Source organism: Somniosus microcephalus, chromosome 24 (assembly GCF_052327205.1).
Source record: "Somniosus microcephalus isolate GS21.2 chromosome 24, FLI_Smic_1.0, whole genome shotgun sequence".
Lineage (NCBI taxonomy): Eukaryota > Metazoa > Chordata > Chondrichthyes > Squaliformes > Somniosidae > Somniosus > Somniosus microcephalus.
In genome coordinates, this window is record NC_141010.1 from 5,774,822 (window position 1) to 5,793,579 (window position 18,758).

At 51.6% G+C, this 18,758-nt stretch overlaps 1 long non-coding RNA gene across 1 annotated transcript in view; it reads left to right on the forward strand.

Annotated features, from left to right (window-relative positions):
- The first annotated feature begins 378 nt into the window (after positions 1-378).
- The window catches only part of LOC147100992 (uncharacterized), a 71,981-nt gene continuing 53,601 nt past the window's right edge, over positions 379-18,758 (forward strand). The window contains exons 1-3 of the long non-coding RNA XR_015073429.1: positions 379-868; positions 1,706-1,831; positions 6,695-6,754. This is a non-coding gene — a long non-coding RNA (uncharacterized LOC147100992). The remainder of the gene's footprint in view (positions 869-1,705; positions 1,832-6,694; positions 6,755-18,758) is intronic.

Below are 18,758 nucleotides of genomic sequence, written 5' to 3' on the forward strand. Positions count from 1 at the left end.
ATGGTGGAACGATGAAAATCGGGGATGCTCAAGAGGGCAGAATTAGAGGAGCGCAGAGATCTTGGAGGGTTGTAGGGCTGGAGGAGGGTAGAGACATGGAGGGGCGAGGCCATGGAGGGATTTGAAAACAAGAATGAGAATTTTAAAATCTGCAACACTGACAGCACAAGAGACAAGTTCTGTTCTGTATCTGTTTATGAACCCAGTGAGATCTCAGCGGCAGGTTTGCCAGCTGGCGGAGCTGATTAAAACCTGTGTTACTGGCTGTCCCGCAATCAGCAGAGGGAGTTCGCACCTTTAAATGACTCACAACTCCCTCGGTTCCCTCGACTCAAAACAGCAGCTGCTGCCCTATCACCATCAGCTGGCGTCAAAAAACTCCCGCTCTCTCTCTGACTCCCTCTCTCTGTCTGTCTCTCTCTCTCTGACTCTGTCTCTCTCTCTTGCTCTCTGTCTGTTTCACTCTGTCTTTCTCAATCTCTCTGTCTCTGACTCCCTCTCTCTGTATCTCTCTTTCTAGCTCGGTCTCTGTCTGTCTGTCTGTCTGTCTCTGTCTGTTTATCTCTCTATCTCTCTGTCTTGCTCTCTGTCTGTTTCTCTTTCTCTCTGGCTTTATCTCTTTCTGTCTGTCTCGCTCTCTCTATCTCTCTGTCTGTCTCTCTCTTTCTCCCTCTCTCTGTCTCTGACTCCCTCTCGTTGTCTCTCTCTCTCTCTGTCTTTGTCTCTCTCTCTCTCTCCCTCTCTCTCCGAGCAGTACTTATTCACTCTGAAGCTGGTTTTAGACCCAGTGTTGGACCGATCCCTGGTGTGTGATTTTCGATGTCGACTCCACTCACAGGGAAAAGCTCCAAAAGTTTTCCTGTCACAGGTCTCGGCCATGTGGCATTAATGTATTTATCATCTCTGCTTCTTCCCTCTTCTGTCTCCCAATTTCTGTCAGTCCCTGTCTCTCTTTGCTACCCATTTGGCCATGGCATGTTTGGCTGTTTTCCCTGACTGGAGAGTTTTATTTATTCATTCTCGGGATGTGGGCATCGCTGACAAGGCCAGCATCTATTGCCCATCCTTAACTGCCCTTGAGGTGGTGGCAAACAGCTGGTAGCAGGTTTGATACAAACTGAGTGTCTTGCTGGACCACTGCAGAGGGCAGTTAAGAATCAACCACACTGATGTGGGACCAGAGTCACCAACGCTCCCGCTAAGCTGCGCGACCGCGCAGGGGTCTGGAGGTCCTGCGCAGGCCGCTCACTAGCGTTTCCATGGGAATAATCGTGCATATGCGAAAATTTGAATGGGCCGTGCAACCAGTTAAAGGGACTGCGCACGGAAAAAAAATTACAGGGAACATTAGGAGTCACCTATAGACCCAGACCGGGTAAGGACGGTGGGTTTCCTTCTCTAAAGGACATTAGCGAACCCGCTGGGTTTTTACGACAATTCGACAGTTTCAGGGTCACTTTTACTGAGACCGGTGCTTTAATTTCCAGATTTTAAACACTGAATTACAAATTCTCAAACTGCCCACGGTGGGATTTGAACTTACGTTCCCCTGAATTACCAGTCCTGTAACATTAACCACTGCCCCACCTCAAAACTCTGTTCCCAACATCAGTGTGAATCTATTAATATATATACATCTTTAATAAGACCAAACAACACACATCACCTATTGAACCCGACACTATTAATGTTCTTCCTTTTTTAGTTACCAATGGGAGTCTGGAGTCTGATACCAGAACTGAGAGGCTATAACTATCAGGAAAGGCTGAACACGTTCTCTGGATTATTAGCCTCGTAACGTAATCGCTGTACCTGTTCGGCAGAAAGCAAGGTAAATGTTGGGAATTTGTCACTACAGTTTGATTAGAGATGCCTCACTCTCACTATTCTGCAACTTGAACACTCTCTCCACAGCCCACCATCCCTGGTTTGTGCAACGCACCCACTGGGCTCACAGGCGGGCTTTGACAAAAAGAAATGGTTTGATATATTCTGTTTTGTATGTTACAGTGAAAAAAAAATATTGTTTTAACATAGAATAGAATCATAGAAACTCCCAGCACAGGAGGCCATTCGGCCCGTCGTGCCTGTGCTGGCTCTGACCGAGCCGTCGTGCTCAGTCCCACATCCCCGCTTTGTCCGTGACCCTGTCAGTTCCTCATCCTCCAGAACCCGTCCCACTGTTTTAAAATTATTGATGGAATCAGCTTCCGTCACCTTTTCAGGGAGAGCGTTCCCGATCCCCACAACTCTCTGAGTGAAAAAATTTCTTCTCATCTCCCCTCGAGATCTTTTTCCAATGATTTTAAATCTGTGACCTCTGGTTATTGACCCACTCGCCAGAGGGAATAGTTTTTTCCTTTTAATTTACTCTCTTGGAACCTCTCAAGGAGAACCGTCCCAACTTTTCCAACCTCTCCTCATAACTGAAGTCGCCCATCCCTGGTCACATCCCAGTAAATCTCCTCTGCACCCTCTCTAAGGCCTTTACATCTTTCCTGAAGCGTGGGGCCCAGAATTGTCCACAATACTCCAGCTGAGGCCAAACATCATGTTTGTTTGCTCCCTCTTAGCAGAGCCTTCATTGGAAAGACACAAAGCAAGTCAGGGGGAAGAGAGAGCAGACAGATAACACAGTGATTTGCAAAAAAATATGGTCACTGACGGCAGATTCTTGGGCTTGTTCTAAATAATTACTGAAAAAAACTGAAGTAAAAAGATACAAACGCCGGCCGTCGGTCCCCAGGCAGGTAGGAACGGCAAATCGTTCGAGGTGCCTTTCATCTGAATGTTAATGAAACTGTCAGTGCCTTGTGTGTGTGCTGCAGCTGACATTTGTACACAGTGTCCCCAGCTGATCTTTAAGCTGCTGTATTACAGGCTGCAGGATCCAATTATACGTGCATTTTAAATTTATCTGTTACAACATCACTCCCAGGTAGGATCGACAGTCAGGCCAGGGGACTGCGAGATGCTGCAAAACAATTAATCTTAAATCTGCTAATGAGCAAAGATAAGCCGAAAGCATTGGAGCCGTACCCAGGCTTGTTTAGATCTCTCATTAACAGACACTGAAATTCAAGGTTTCGCTCTTGCTCCCTCTCTCTGTTCTGTGTGTCTCTGTCTCTTTATTTCCCTTTGTCCCTTTTATTCAATTTTCACAACTTCCTCTATCTCTTTTTGTCTCTTTCCTGTGTTTCCCTGACTCTTGTTTTGCTGTCTCTCTTTCTATGTCTGACACTCTCTTGTTCTGGGGCAGGGGGTCAGACAGGCTGAACAGTGTCAGTGCCAGTGCTGGTACTGGATCCAGTGGCGATGCTGGAGCCAGTGCCAGAGCTAGTGCCAGTGCTGGAGCCAGTGCTGGTGTTGGAGCCAGTGCCAGTGCTGGAGCCAGTGCTGGTGTTGGAGCCGGAGCCAGTGCTGGAGCCAGTGCCAGTGTTGGAGCTAGTGCCAGTGCTGGAGCCAGTGCCAGTGTTGGAGCCAGTGCTGGTGTTGGAGCCAGTGCCAGTGCCAGTACCGGTGTTGGAGCCAGTGCCAGTACCGGTGTTGGAGCCGGAGCCAGTGCCAGTGTTGGAGCTAGTGCCAGTGCTGGAGCCAGTGCCAGTGCTGGTGTTGGAGCCAGTGCCAGTGTTGGAGCCAGTGCCAGTGTCAGTGCTGGTGTTGGAGCCAGTGCCAGTGCCGGAGCCAGTGCCAGTGTTGGAGCCAGTGCCAGTGCTGGTGTCAGCAACACTTCAACTGGAGAACTCGCTCACTCCATTGCGAAAGGTGAGCCAGAATGAAAAATAATCTTTATTTGCTCTGCGCTCTCCCCCATCTCCTGATGGTGCTGGTTTCTGCTGGAGCCCGGTTCCAGCAGCATCGGCAATGCTCCAACACCCTGCTCAAGTGTCCAGTATTCGTGTATGAACTGAGACAGTGACTGTTGGGTGGCTATTTGATCACGGGGGGTGGGGGGTGGGGGTGGGGGGGCAGGAGGGGTATCACAATGGAGCCCAATCCTGTGCTCAACCGACCTCCACCCCCCCCACTGGTAATGATCAGAAGCAGGAATCCTGGATGATCTTCCCTTTTGTTCAGCCCTGCCATACTGAGGCTAATAGTCACATGATTTCTCTCGCACCAGCTGACGTAGGCACACCCTTACCTGCTCTGTATGGCTCAGCTCCTCATCAGGTTAAACTTGTTCTGCCATCAAAGATAGCATCTCCCTCTCTCCTGAAGGTACCTCGCTCATCCTGCAATGGGGTTTCACAAGTGTCAGCACTCCTCTATTCCTCATCCAAGAAGTGCACCCAGACAGTGAGTGCAGGCAGGCCATTTGACCATGAGGGGCATCAGAGACAATCCTGATTCTGTTCTCACCCAATGACCACATGCAGGAACTTTCCAGCAGGGGTTATTGAGCAAGAGAGGGTGACCCTGTCCCACGTTCCTATGGGCAAGGGGTCTTCTGCATGCTCTAATCATCTACCAAAGCGGTATGTGGGTGCTGGTGGCAGAGGCACAGAGCACCTGTCCTCCAGCCTACCCCATCTCCACCTGTTGGTCCTCCTGCCAAACACATCAGATGGGAGAGTTCCCATTGGGAAACCCATTAATGCCAGTAATGGTACTGAGGGCAACAAAAAAACAATTGTCACAATAAGCTCATTGAACCTAAGTACCAGCAGAAAAAAGATTTTTTAAAAAGGCAATGCGGAATTGTCTTTAAAACTAAAGATTAATCTTATCAGTCCCTTTAAACTTATATAGCTCGGTGCCGAGCATCCCTGAGCACTTATATCTGTGCAGGAAGTTTGTTTTAAAAATCTGGTGTTCTGCATCTCATTATAATAATGACCAGATTCTATTATAATGACCTCATTATAATATTATTATAATGACCCATGACCTAATTATATTATTATAATGACTACAGTATTATTATAATGACCACATTATAATATTACTAAAATGACCCCATGGGCTAATTATAATATTAATATAATGACTGAATTATAATATTATTATAATAACTGAATTATAATATTATTTTGAGTCCCTGTTTGAGGCAGGAATTCCCTACACCTGCTGGAAATGGATGTGATGTGGAGAGACGACATTAAAATGCTCCACCCCCTTGTTCTGTTCCATTACATCCCTTGAATGCGGGCATTAACATCACAAACTTTAGCCCCTACACATTGCAGGCCTGTCCCGGGCTCTCTACCTAGTCTGAGCTGATCTCATCTGGGTAGAGGGTTTGCATCAATTGGCCTCAGCACCTCTGAGCTAAGAAGCACCAAAGATGAGGCGGGGTTGCCCCGTTCCTGAGATCTATCCAGTAACTCCAGCCGCAAAGTGCAAGTATGCAGAGAAGACGGAGCTCAGCCGCGATGCCCCCCACAGTCAAATAGCCGACCGGTACTCACTGTCTAGGCTTACTCACGACGGCCACTTAGGGGAGGTTCGTGAGGGGTGCCGACACCCGTGAAACTGTAGCCCAGCAAAGGTCAACGCCTTCAGGAGATAAATTGGAAAATTACACGGTTGGATGTACAGTAAAGAGAGAAAGGCTTGCATTTATGTAGCACCTTTCACGTCCTCAGGACGTCTCAAAGCGCTTTACAGCCAATGAAGTACTTTTTGAAGCGTAGTCACTGTTGTAATGTAGGAAACGCAGCAGCCAATTTGCGCACAGCAAGATCCCACAAACAGCAATGACTTGATAATTTGTTTTAGTGATGTTGGTTGAGGGATAATTATTGGCCAGGACACCGGGGAGAACTCCCCTGCTCTTTAAAATAGTGCCATGGGATCTTTTACGTCCACCAGGGAGAGCAGACGGGGTCTCGGTTTAACGACTGATCTAAATGACAGCACCTCCGACAGTGCAGCACTCCCTCAGTACTGCACTGGGTGTGTCAGCCTAGATTATGGGGCTCAGGTTTCCTGGAGTGGGGCTTGAACACACAACCTTTTGACTCAAAGGTGGGAGTGCTACCCACTGAGCCACGGCTGACACCTCCCCTAACGGACTGCTGGAATTTCCCACACTCGGCTCTGGTTTCTTATATTTTTTATTTTGGTTTAATCTTTCACGGGCTTGTGTCGGCACAGGATAGCGATTAGATGTTAACGGAAGTTTTGTTGCTGGTAGGGTACAGGAATCAGAGCTTCTATCAATCACATCTCCTCACTGCTCCCATTCATTAGCAGGGGTAAGGACCTTCACAAAGTGCCAGGGAGCAGTGGGACACAAACGGCTGGGATTATTTGATATCAATCATGGGCAGATTAGCTAGAGGTGGAGGAGCCTGCCCGTAAACCAGCATCTACTGTTTGTTCGAGGTGAGGTGCGGCACAGAGAGACGAGAGACGGTCTGCTATTCAAGGCACGGTGCTTCCTTCTTTAGGTTAAAAAAGAAATTGTGTGCGCACTGCTTTAAAAGAGAGAATGACACTCCCTGCTCTGCTGGGGGTGATATCTGGGAAGGTGAGTGTTTGTATTCGAGCTGTTTTATTTAACAGGGTGTGAGGAGGGGTTAAAACGATTCATGGGAAGTGGGGTTATCAACCCTCCAGGATTGCCCTGGAGTCGCCAAGAATTGAAGATTAATTGCCAGGTGTGTAACCCAGGAGGAAAATCATGGAGACGTTAAACAGAATTTTAAAAAATAATAATTTTCTTTGAACACTTTTGTTTATTAATTAGAAAAATATCGGAGGTGGCAAAAAGGGCTGTTTGACTGACAATCGAGAATCACCCAATCAGGTAATGAAGAGTCTGTTGGCTTTCTGATTGGCCGTTGGGGAGGAGGGTGGACATGTCGGGCGACCAATGGCGTAAGTGTGGGGGTGAGGGGGTTGGGGGGTGGGAGGTCATGTGATGAAAACTCCAGGAATACGTCCAATCAGAGTTGGCAGCTCTGCCGAGACGACCCTATTTGCCGATGCTCAAACTCCCACCGGCTCCGCAGAGGGCGCACACAAGGTGGGGGTTCGGCTGAAGAAGGCCCTTCGACCCATTCCGTCTCATCCTTGCCCAATACCAGCCCTGCCGTCTCCCGCTGTTACCTAATCGTCCAAAGCCCTGGCCTCACCCACCCATTCCTAGAAAACCCCTTCCAGCTATATAGTGATGTTGATTGAGGGGTAAATATTGGCCCAGGACACCGAAGGGTGGGGGAATTCCAGAGCACTTCATCTAAATAGTGCTGTGGGATCTTTTACATCCAGCTCGGTCTCTCTGTAAAGAAGTGCTTCTTGATGTCTGTTTTAATTTTCCCTTCACACCCTGACACTGTTGTTCTGGGTTCGCCTTCACTGTAATATTACTGGTTAAAGAAATGCAATGAAATACTGAGGCAGTGTGCAAGTGTTGGAGGTTCCGAATTTCAGATGAGACGTTAACCCTGTCTGCTCTCTCAGGTGGATGTAAAAGATCCCATGTCACTATTCGAAGAAGAGCAGGGGAGTTCTCTCCGGTGTCCTGGCCAATATTTTTCCCTCAACCAACATCACTATATAACGCCATTCACAACCTCAGGACATCCCAAAGTGCTTTACAACCAATGAAGTACTTTTGAAATGTAATTACTGTTGTAATGTAGGAAACGCGGCAGCCAATTTGTGCACAGCAAGCTCCCACAAACAGCAATGTGATAATGACCAGATAATCTGTTTTAGTGGTGTTGGTTGAAATAGTGGCCATGGGATCCTTTATGTCCACCTGAGAGAGTGGACGGGGCCTCGGTTTAACGTCTCATTTGAAGGACGGCACCTCCAACAGTGCAGCGGTCCCTCAGTACTGCACCGGGAGTGTCAGCCTAGATTATGGGCTCAAGTCTCTGGAGTGGGGCTTGAACCCACAACCTTCTAATGAGAAGGCTACCCACTGAGCCACGACTGACAGTGCAAATACAGCGAGACTTCTGGAATTTGTGCATTCTTTATTGCCGCCACTCCACGGTTTGGACTCGGTGAGCAATGAGTCAACTAACACCCCTGGGTCTCATCCAACTCCCTCCTTGACAAGGTCTATTCCACTCAGAGAGGAGACTTACTTCCGATCCCTACTTCCAACTGGGGTACAGTTCCAACAGGCACTGACTCTCACTGGGGTACAGTTCCACAGATACAGTCTCTCACTGGGGTACAGTTCTACAGACACTGACTCTCACTGGGGTACAGTTCCACACACACTGACTCTCACTGGGGTACAGTTCCACAGACACTGACTCTCACTGGGGTACAGTTCCACAGACACGGACTCTCACTGGGATACAGTTCCACAGACACTGACTCTCACTGGGGTACAGTTCCACAGACACTGACTCTCACTGGGGTACAGTTCCACAGATACAGTCTCTCACTGGGGTACAGTTCTACAGACACTGACTCTCACTGGGGTACAGTCGCACAGGCACTGACTCTCACTGGGGTACAGTTCCACAGACACTGACTCTCACTGGGGTACATGTTCTACAGACACTGACTCTCACTGGGGTACAGTTCCACAGACACTGACTCTCACTGGGGTACAGTTCCACAGACACTGACTCTCACTGGGATACAGTTCCACAGACACTGACTCTCACTGGGGTACAGTTCCACAGACACTGACTCTCACTGGGGTACAGTTCCACAGACACTGACTCTCACTGGGGTACAGTTCCACAGACACTGACTCTCACTGGGGTACAGTTCCACAGACACTGACTCTCACTGGGGTACAGTTCCACAGACACTGACTCTCACTGGGGTACAGTTCCACAGACACTGACTCTCACTGGGGTACAGTTCCACAGACACTGACTCTCACTGGGGTACAGTTCCACAGACACTGACTCTCACTGGGGTACAGTTCCACAGACACTGACTCTCACTGGTGTATGGGTTCCACAGACAATGACTATCACTTGGGTACAGTTCCACAGACACTGACTCTCACTGGGGTACAGTTCCACAGACACTGACTCTCACTGGTGTACAGTTCCACAGACACTGACTCTCACTGGGGTACAGTTCCACAGACACTGACTCTCACTGGGGTACAGTTCCACAGACACTGACTCTCACTGGGGTACAGTCGCACAGGCACTGACTCTCACTGGGGTACAGTTCCACAGACACTGACTCTCACTGGGATACAGTTCCACAGACACTGACTCTCACTGGGGTACAGTTCCACACACACTGACTCTCACTGGGGTACAGTTCCACAGACACTGACTCTCACTGGGGTACAGTTCCACAGACACTGACTCTCACTGGGGTACAGTTCCACAGACACTGACTCTCACTGGGGCACAGTTCCACAGACACTGACTCTCACTGGGGTACAGTTCCACAGACACTGACTCTCACTGGGGCACAGTTCCACAGACACCGACTCACACTGGGGTACAGTTCCACAGACACTGACTCTCACTGGGGTGCAGTTCCACAGACACTGACTCTCACTGGGGTACAGTTCCACAGACACCGACTCTCACTGGGGTACAGTTCCACAGACACTGACTCTCACTGGGGTACAGTTCCACAGACACTGACTCTCACTGGGGTACAGTTCCACAGGCACTGAACCTCACTGGGATACAGTTCCACAGGCACTGACTCTCACTGGGGTACAGTTCCACAGGCACTGACTCTCACTGGGGTACAGTTCCACAGGCACTGACTCTCCCTGGGGTACAGTTCCACAGACACTGACTCTCACTGGGGTACAGTTCCACAGGCACTGAACCTCACTGGGGTACAGTTCCACAGGCACTGACTCTCACTGGGGTACAGTTCCACAAACACTGACTCTCGCTGGGGTACAGTCGCACAGGCACTGACTCTCACTGGGGTACAGTTCCACAGGCACTGAACCTCACTGGGATACAGTTCCACAGGCACTGACTCTCACTGGGGTACAGTTCCACAGGCACTGACTCTCACTGGGGTACAGTTCCACAGGCACTGACTCTCCCTGGGGTACAGTTCCACAGACACTGACTCTCACTGGGGTACAGTTCCACAGGCACTGAACCTCACTGGGGTACAGTTCCACAGGCACTGACTCTCACTGGGGTACAGTTCCACAAACACTGACTCTCACTGGGGTACAGTCGCACAGGCACTGACTCTCACTGGGGTACAGTTCCACAGACACTGACTCTCACTGGGATACAGTTCCACAGACACTGACTCTCACTGGGGTACAGTTCCACAGACACTGACTCTCACTGGGGTACAGTTCCACAGGCACTGAACCTCACTGGGATACAGTTCCACAGACACTGACTCTCACTGGGGTGCAGTTCCACAGACACTGACTCTCACTGGGGTACAGTTCCACAGACACTGACTCTCACTGGGGTACAGTTCCACAGACACTGACTCTCACTGGGGTACAGTTCCAGACACTGACTCTCACTGGGGTACAGTTCCACAGACACTGACTCTCACTGGGGTACAGTTCCACAGACACTGACTCTCACTGGGGTACAGTTCCACAGACACTGACTCTCACTGGGGTACAATTCCACAGACACTGACTCTCACTGGGGTACAGTTCCACAGACACTGACTCTCACTGGGGTACAGTTCCACAGACACTGACTCTCACTGGGGTACAGTTCCACAGACACTGACTCTCACTGGGGTACAGTTCCACAGACACTGACTCTCACTGGGGTACAGTTCCACAGACACTGACTCTCACTGGGGTACAGTTCCACAGACACTGACTCTCACTGGGGTGCAGTTCCACAGACACTGACTCTCACTGGGGTACAGTTCCACAGACACTGACTCTCACTGGGGTACAGTTCCACAGACACTGACTCTCACTGGGGTACAGTTCCACAGACACTGACTCTCACTGGGGTACAGTTCCACAGACACTGACTCTCACTGGGGTACAGTTCCACAGACACTGACTCTCACTGGGGTACAGTTCCACAGACACTGACTCTCCCTGGGGTACAGTTCCACAGACACTGACTCTCACTGGGGTACAGTTCCACAGACACTGACTCTCCCTGGGGTACAGTTCCACAGACACTGACGCTCACTGGGGTACAGTTCCACAGACACTGACTCTCACTGGGGTACAGTTCCACAGACACTGACTCTCACTGGGGTACAGTTCCACATACAGTGACTCTCACTGGGGTACAGTTCCACAGACACTGACACTCACTGGGGTACAGTTCCACAGACACTGACTCTCACTGGGGTACAGTTCCACAGACACTGACTCTCACTGGGGTACAATTCCACAGACACTGACTCTCACTGGGGTACAGTTCCACAGACACTGACTCTCACTGGGGTACAGTTCCACAGACACTGACTCTCACTGGGGTACAGTTCCACAGACACTGACTCTCACTGGGGTACAGTTCCACAGACACTGACTCTCACTGGGGTACAGTTCCACAGACACTGACTCTCACTGGGGTACAGTTCCACAGACATTGACTCTCACTGGGGTACAGTTCCACAGGCACTGACTCTCACTGGGGTACAGTTCCACAGGCACTGATCCTCAGTGTGGTACGGGCTCCACAGACACTGACTCTCACTGGGGTACAGTTCCACAGACACTGACTCTCACTGGGGTACAGTCCCACAGACACTGACTCTCACTGGGGTACAGTTCCACAGACACTGATCCTCAGTGTGGTACGGGCTCCACAGTACCTGGAAATTGCTGAATCATCAGGAAATCCTCATCCCACAAGCCCTGGGTTAAAAGCCTGTTGGGTGATCAGTCCCAGCATGGCTCAGCGTGAGATCCAAGACTGGGAAATGACGGCTTCTGTTCTGAAAGGAGTTAAAATTCTGACCTCGCTATCATACCCTCTGGCCCAGACACCCATTTGATTCGGTCACAGTTCAACCTGGGGTCAGGCGTGTTTTCGCAGAACAAGTGGGGGGACTGGGGCAGGTGGGGGAGTAGAATAAAAGAAGAGAGTTCCTTTAAAGACGGGCTGGAATCCTCTCTCTGTGACTAATAACTACACGTCAGACCGGAGTTCAAATCGGGGAGCGTCAGAGGCTCCAGGAGTTGAAACCATGGGAACAGCCCAGGATGCTGATTAAAGAACCAGTTCTCCACGTGAGCCCTGGGCAACCTGACCTATTTCAATATCGCAGAGTTCGAGACTATACACCTCTTAGCGCCAGTGAAAAGAGCCCTCGTGTCTAAACATTCTCTTCATAACTCTAAATGGTACAACCTTAAAGGGGGTGCAGGAACAGAGAGACCTCGGGGAGTACGTACACAAATCTTTGAAATTGGCAGAACAAGTTGATTAGGCTGTTAAAAAAGCATATGGGGTCCTGGGCTTTATAAATAGAGGCACAGAGTACAAAAGCCACAAAGTTATAAATCACTGGTTAGGCCTCAGCTGGAGTATTGTGTCCAATTCTGGGCACCACACTTTAGGAAGGATGGCAAGGCCTGAGAGAGGGTGCAGGGGAGATTTACTGGAATCCTACCAGTGATGAGGCGTTTCAGTTACTTGGAGAGACTGGAGAAGCTGGGGTTGTTCTCCTTAGAGCAGAGAAGGTTAAGAGGAGATTTAATAGAGGTGTTCAAAATTATGAGGGGTTTTGATGGAGTGTGGTAAACCACGTTCACTATCGTTAGCACTGTTCACCACTGTTCGTTATAACTGTATCACTGACCACTATTGTATCACGGTACGAGGTCGCCTCTTGCCACACTGCTATACCTGGGATGACCACTGCCGACTCCGCCTTGGCTCCACCCACCAGGCCAGGTATAAAGGTGAGCGACTGGCTGGTATTCCTCCTGCTTGGATCGGATCACCCACGAGAGTGGGCTGTTATTTAGTCAATAAAAACCTTTAGTCACCTTCGTAACTCTTCGCCTTTTATTGGAGGAATTGATAGGTATATCAATTTTATTGACTAAATTTAATGATGTCCGACAACGAGTCACAACCGGCGGAGGAGCCACCAGCGCAGCTCCCAGGAGCACAGCCACACCAGCCAGCTTGGCTGCGAGCCCTCAGACCGCCGTACCTGGACCTGAACCCACGAGCAGCAAACTCAGCCGCAGACTTTAAACACTGGCTGGTCTGCTTCGAATCATACCTGAGAGAATCCAGCGTCCCTCAGGCATCCAAACTAAGTGTCCTGCAGGCACAACTGAGCCCGAGAGTATACACTCTCATCGAGGACATGACTACCTACGAGACCGCCATCAACCTGCTGAAACAGAAGTACCGGACCCCGGTAAACTACATGTACGCTAGGCACCTCCTAAGATCACGGCCGCAACAGCCAGGAGAATCAGTAGCCGAATTCTCACAGGCGCTATATGCACTCGCCAGGAACTGTGACTTTAAATCGGTGTCGGCAGCCGAAAATACTGAAGATAATATCCGCGACGCATTCCTGAAAGGCCTACGGTCCGAGTACTCACGGCAAAGACTGCTGGAAGCTAAAGACCTCAGCATGGAAAAAGCTGAAGCCCTCGCTATCTCCCTGGAAGTGGCCCACCAAGATCAGGAAGCATTCACCAGGTACTGCTCGCGACCCTGGGACTCGGGCCCGACCCCTACCACAGCACCCTTCCCAGCGCCGCCCCCGGGACCTACCTCTGCGTCGGCGTCCCGGACCCGACCGGCCCCGCCACCCCCGGCACCGGCCCCGACATCGGGCATCCGCGATCGGGCCGCCGGCTGTTTTTTTTGTGGCCAGGAGAAGCACCCGAGGTCGCGCTGCCCAGCCAAGAACTCCATATGTAGAACCTGCCTGAAGAAAGGCCACTTCTCCAAGGCCTGCAGGAGCGGATCCTCAGAGGCCAGCAGTGCCGCATGCGAACTATGGGGGCGGCCATCTTCGTTTAGGGCAACTGAGGCCAGCATCCCCACACATGAGTCATGGGGGCGGCCATCTTTGTTTAGGGCAACTGAGGCCAGCATTCCCACACATGAGTCATGGGGGCGGCCATCTTTGATTAAGGCAACCGACCCCAATAGTGCCTCATGGGGCCCTACCTCGTGGGAGACGCCATTTTACTCACCACGCCCGACCGCCTCGCCCGCAGATGACAACGACTCGCTCAGCTACACACTAGCTTCCGTCACCCTGGACCAAGCCCGCCCGCACCATCTGTCCAAGTCAATGATGGACATCAAAGTGAACGGCCACGCCACGACCTGCCTGTTCGACAGCGGAAGCACGGAGAGCTTCATCCACCCAGACACGGTGAGCCACTACTCCCTCTCTGTCCTACCAACGCGCAGCCGAATCTCGATGGCATCGAGGTCCCACGCCACGGACATCAGCGGCTACTGTGTCGTGACCCTGTCGGTTAAGGGCACGGAGTATAAAAACTTTAAACTCCTCGTCCTCCCCCATCTCTGCGCTGCCGTCCTACTAGGGCTGGACTTCCAATCCCACCTCCAAAGCGTAACCCTAGCATACGGTGGACCCCTCCCCCCACTCACAGTCAACAACCAGCAAACGTTAAACCGCCCACCGCGTAACACCTGCAGCCTCTCCACCCTCAAGGTCCCGCCACCCTCTCTGTTTGCTAACCTTACCCCTGACTGCAAACCCGTCGCTACCAAAAGCAGGCGGTATAGCGCCGGGGACAGAGCCTTCATTAGCTCTGAGGTGCGGCGCCTCCTGAAAGAGGGCATTATCGAGGGGAGCAGCAGCCCCTGGCGTGCCCAGGTCGTAGTCGTAAAGACCGGCGATAAAAACCGCCTGGTCATCGACTACAGCCAGACCATAAACAGATATACCCAGCTGGACGCATACCCCCTCCCCCGCATATCTGACATGGTCAATCAGATTGCACAGTATAAAGTATTCTCGACCATCGACCTGAAGTCGGCCTACCACCAACTCCCTATCCACCCTGAGGACCGCCAGTATACCGCCTTCGAGGCGAATGGGCGCCTATACCACTTCCTTAGGGTCCCCTTCGGTGTCACTAATGGGGTCTCGGTCTTCCAAAGGGAGATGGACCAGATGGTTGACCAGAACGAACTGCAGGCTACATTCCCCTACCTAGATAACGTCACTATCTGCGGCCGCGACCAGCAGGAACATGACGCGAATCTGGAGAAATTCCTCCGTACGGCCCAACGGCTGAACCTCACCTACAATAAGGAGAAATGCGTGTTTAACACCACGCGCCTTGCCATCCTCGGCTGCGTAGTGGAGAACGGAATCATCGGCCCCGACCCAGAAAGAATGCGCCCCCTCATGGAGCTACCCCTCCCCCACTGCCCTAAAGCACTTAGGAGAACCCTGGGGCTTTTCGCCTACTATGCCCAATGGGTACCCAATTACGCGGACAAAGCCAGACCCCTCCTGAAAGCCACTTCCTTCCCCCTCACGGAGGAGGCGTGCGCGGCCTTCTCCCTCATTAAGGGAGACATAGCCAAGGCCACGATGCACGCAGTGGACGAGTCCATCCCCTTTCAGGTGGAGAGCGACGCCTCCGACTTCGCCTTAGCCGCCACCCTAAACCAGGAGGGGAGGCCAGTGGCCTTCTTCTCAAGGACCCTACAGGGCCCCGAGATCCGACATTCGTCGGTCGAGAAAGAGGCCCAGGCGATCGTGGAGGCAGTACGGCGCTGGAGGCACTACCTGGCAGGCAAACGATTTACCCTCCTCACCGACCAGCGTTCGGTGGCTTTCATGTTTAATAACAAGCTGAAGGGCAAAATCAAGAATGACAAGATTTTGAGATGGAGAATCGAGCTCTCCACCTACGATTATGAGATCTTGTACCGGCCAGGCAAGCTGAACGAATCCCCTGATGCCCTTTCACGAATGACATGCGCCAGCGCGCATATCGATAGGCTTCAGACCCTCCACGACCAGCTCTGCCACCCCGGAGTCACCAGACTCTACCATTTCATTAAGGCCCGCAACCTGACCTACTCCATCGAGGAGGTCAGGACCATGACCAGGAACTGCCAGACCTGTGCGGAGTGCAAACCGCACTTCTATAGGCCGGACCGAGCAAGCCTGATCAAGGCCACCCGCCCCTTCGAGCGCCTGAGCATCGACTTTAAGGGGCCCCTCCCGTCCTCTGACCGTAATGTGTACTTCCTCAACATCGTTGATGAGTACTCCCGTTTCCCCTTTGCCTTCCCCTGCCCCGACATGACCAGTAGCACGGTCATTAAGTGCCTGAATGCCCTCTTCGCCTTGTTCGGGTTCCCGAACTATATACACAGCGACCGGGGCTCCTCCTTCATGAGCGAGGAACTCCGGCAATTCCTCCTAGAGAGAGGTATTGCAGCAAGCAGGACCACCAGCTACAACCCCAGAGGTAACGGTCAGGTGGAAAGAGAGAACGCGACGGTATGGAAGGCCGTCCTCTTAGCCTTAAAGTCTAAGGGCCTCCCAACCTCCCGCTGGCAAGAAGTCCTCCCGACAGCGCTGCACTCCATCCGGTCATTACTTTGCACGGCCACTAACACCACCCCCCATGAACGAATGTTCGTTTTCCCCAGGAAGTCGACTACGGGAACCACTCTACCAACCTGGCTGACCGCCCCGGGGCCGGTCTGGCTGCGGAAACACGTGAGGACCCATAAAACGGACCCCCTGGTCGAGAGGGTGAACCTCCTGCACGCCAACCCCCAGTACGCCTACGTGGCGTACCCAGACGGGCGGGAGGACACTGTCTCCCTACGAGACCTCGCACCCTCAGCCGATCCGGAAACACCGCCACCACCCCCCCCAACCTCAGTCCAGGTAGACGGCATGCCGGAACCCCACGAGCCCTCGCCGACCACGCAAACACCAGCATCAACACCGGATAAGGCACCAGCACCGGATAAGGCAACACCACCGCTGCGGCGATCGGAGAGGCTTACGAAGCCTCCGGACAGACTGACCTACCAGAATTGGTAGTACACTTCACCCCGCCGGACTTAATTCTAAACAAGGGGTGAATGTGGTAAACCACGTTCACTATCGTTAGCACTGTTCACCACTGTTCGTTATAACTGTATCACTGACCACTATTGTATCACGGTACGAGGTCGCCTCTTGCCACACTGCTATACCTGGGATGACCACTGCCGACTCCGCCTTGGCTCCACCCACCAGGCCAGGTATAAAGGTGAGCGACTGGCTGGTATTCCTCCTGCTTGGATCGGATCACCCACGAGAGTGGGCTGTTATTTAGTCAATAAAAACCTTTAGTCACCTTCGTAACTCTTCGCCTTTTATTGGAGGAATTGATAGGTATATCATGGAGTAAATAAGGAGAAACTGTTTCCAGTGGCAGGAGGGTCGGTAACCAGAGGACGCCAATTTAAGATAATTGGCAAAAGAACCAGAGAGGAGAAAAGGGGTAATATTTTACGCAGCGAGTTGTTGTGATCTGGAATGCGCTGCCTGAAAGGGTGGTGGAAGCAGATTTAATAATAACTTTTGAGAGAAATATAAACAGAAGACTGGGAAAGAAGATAGAAAGAACTAGCATTTATACAGCGCCTTTCATGACCTCAGGACATCCCAAAGCGCTTCACAACAAATGAAGTACCTTTTTGAAGTGCAGTCACTGTTGTAATGTAGGAAATGCGGCAGCCAATTTGGGCAACACAAACAGCAATGTGGTAATGACCAGATAATCTGTTTTAGTGACATTGGTTGAAGGATAAATGTTGGCCAGGACACTGGGGAGAAGAACTCCCCTGCTCTTCTTCGGAATAGTGCCGCAGGATCTTTTTATTCTGCCTGACAGGCACCTCCGACAGTGCAGCACTCCTTCGGTACTGCATTGGGAGTGTCAGCCTAGATTAAGGCCTAGAAATTCAGTTGTTTGCGCCAGCCGCTAGCGCCTTAGGAGGAGGAGATGTGGGGCGCTAGGCGGCTAGTGGCCGGGCGCAGCGCGATCTGCGCCTCTCCCCAACTTCAGTAAAGATTTAGCGGCGGCGCAAAGCCTTTGCGCGCGCTCAGCTGCGCGCGCAGATCCTGACGTCATTTCATCGTGCAACGCCATTTGTGCGCCCCAAATCGGAAATTCAGTGGCCTATTGTGTGCCTGGCGCCCCTAGCGACTGGTAGAGGGGAACGGTTCCCAATCGCTGCGGGGCGCGCTATTTAAAGGGGACTCCTCCTGCAGTATAAGTGGCAGCCATTTTATGCCAATCCCTCTGTGTGAGAGACGGATATTTGGAGAGAGACAAAGGCAGAGAGCTTTCTGCTTTGACTCAGCGCTCGCACAGGTACTTGTGGCTTCAGGCCAGAGCTTTGCACTTGGATTTCACTTTCAGTGCCATAGCCTTGAGTCGCCACATATAATGGGGGCTGCAATGGGTGGAAACGTTGGCTTTCTGCATTGCATTCAAAGGGATCAGAGACGCCGTGAGAGAGTGCCAGTCATGGCCAGACGGAGATTGGCCAACAGGTGTCGGCACAGGAGGCCTTACCCACCCAGGGTATACCGCCAGCAGTTCTCATATCTGAACATGTCTGAGGAGCAGTGTGTTCGGAGGATGCGATTCAGAAGGGAGGTGGTCACTGAGATCTGCCACCTGCTTCGCAGAGATCTGCAGCCACAGCTGAGGAGCAGGACGTCTCTGTCGGTGGCAGTGAAGGTGACGGTGGCTCTCAACTTCGATGCCACTGGCTCCTTCCAATCCGCTACTGGGAACATTGCCAACATCTCCCAGTTCGCGGAACATTGCTGCATCCCCCAAGTGAACAATGCCCTTTTCAGAAGGAGATGTCAGTACATCTCCTTCCCCATGACCCTGGACAAGCAGCAAGAGCGTG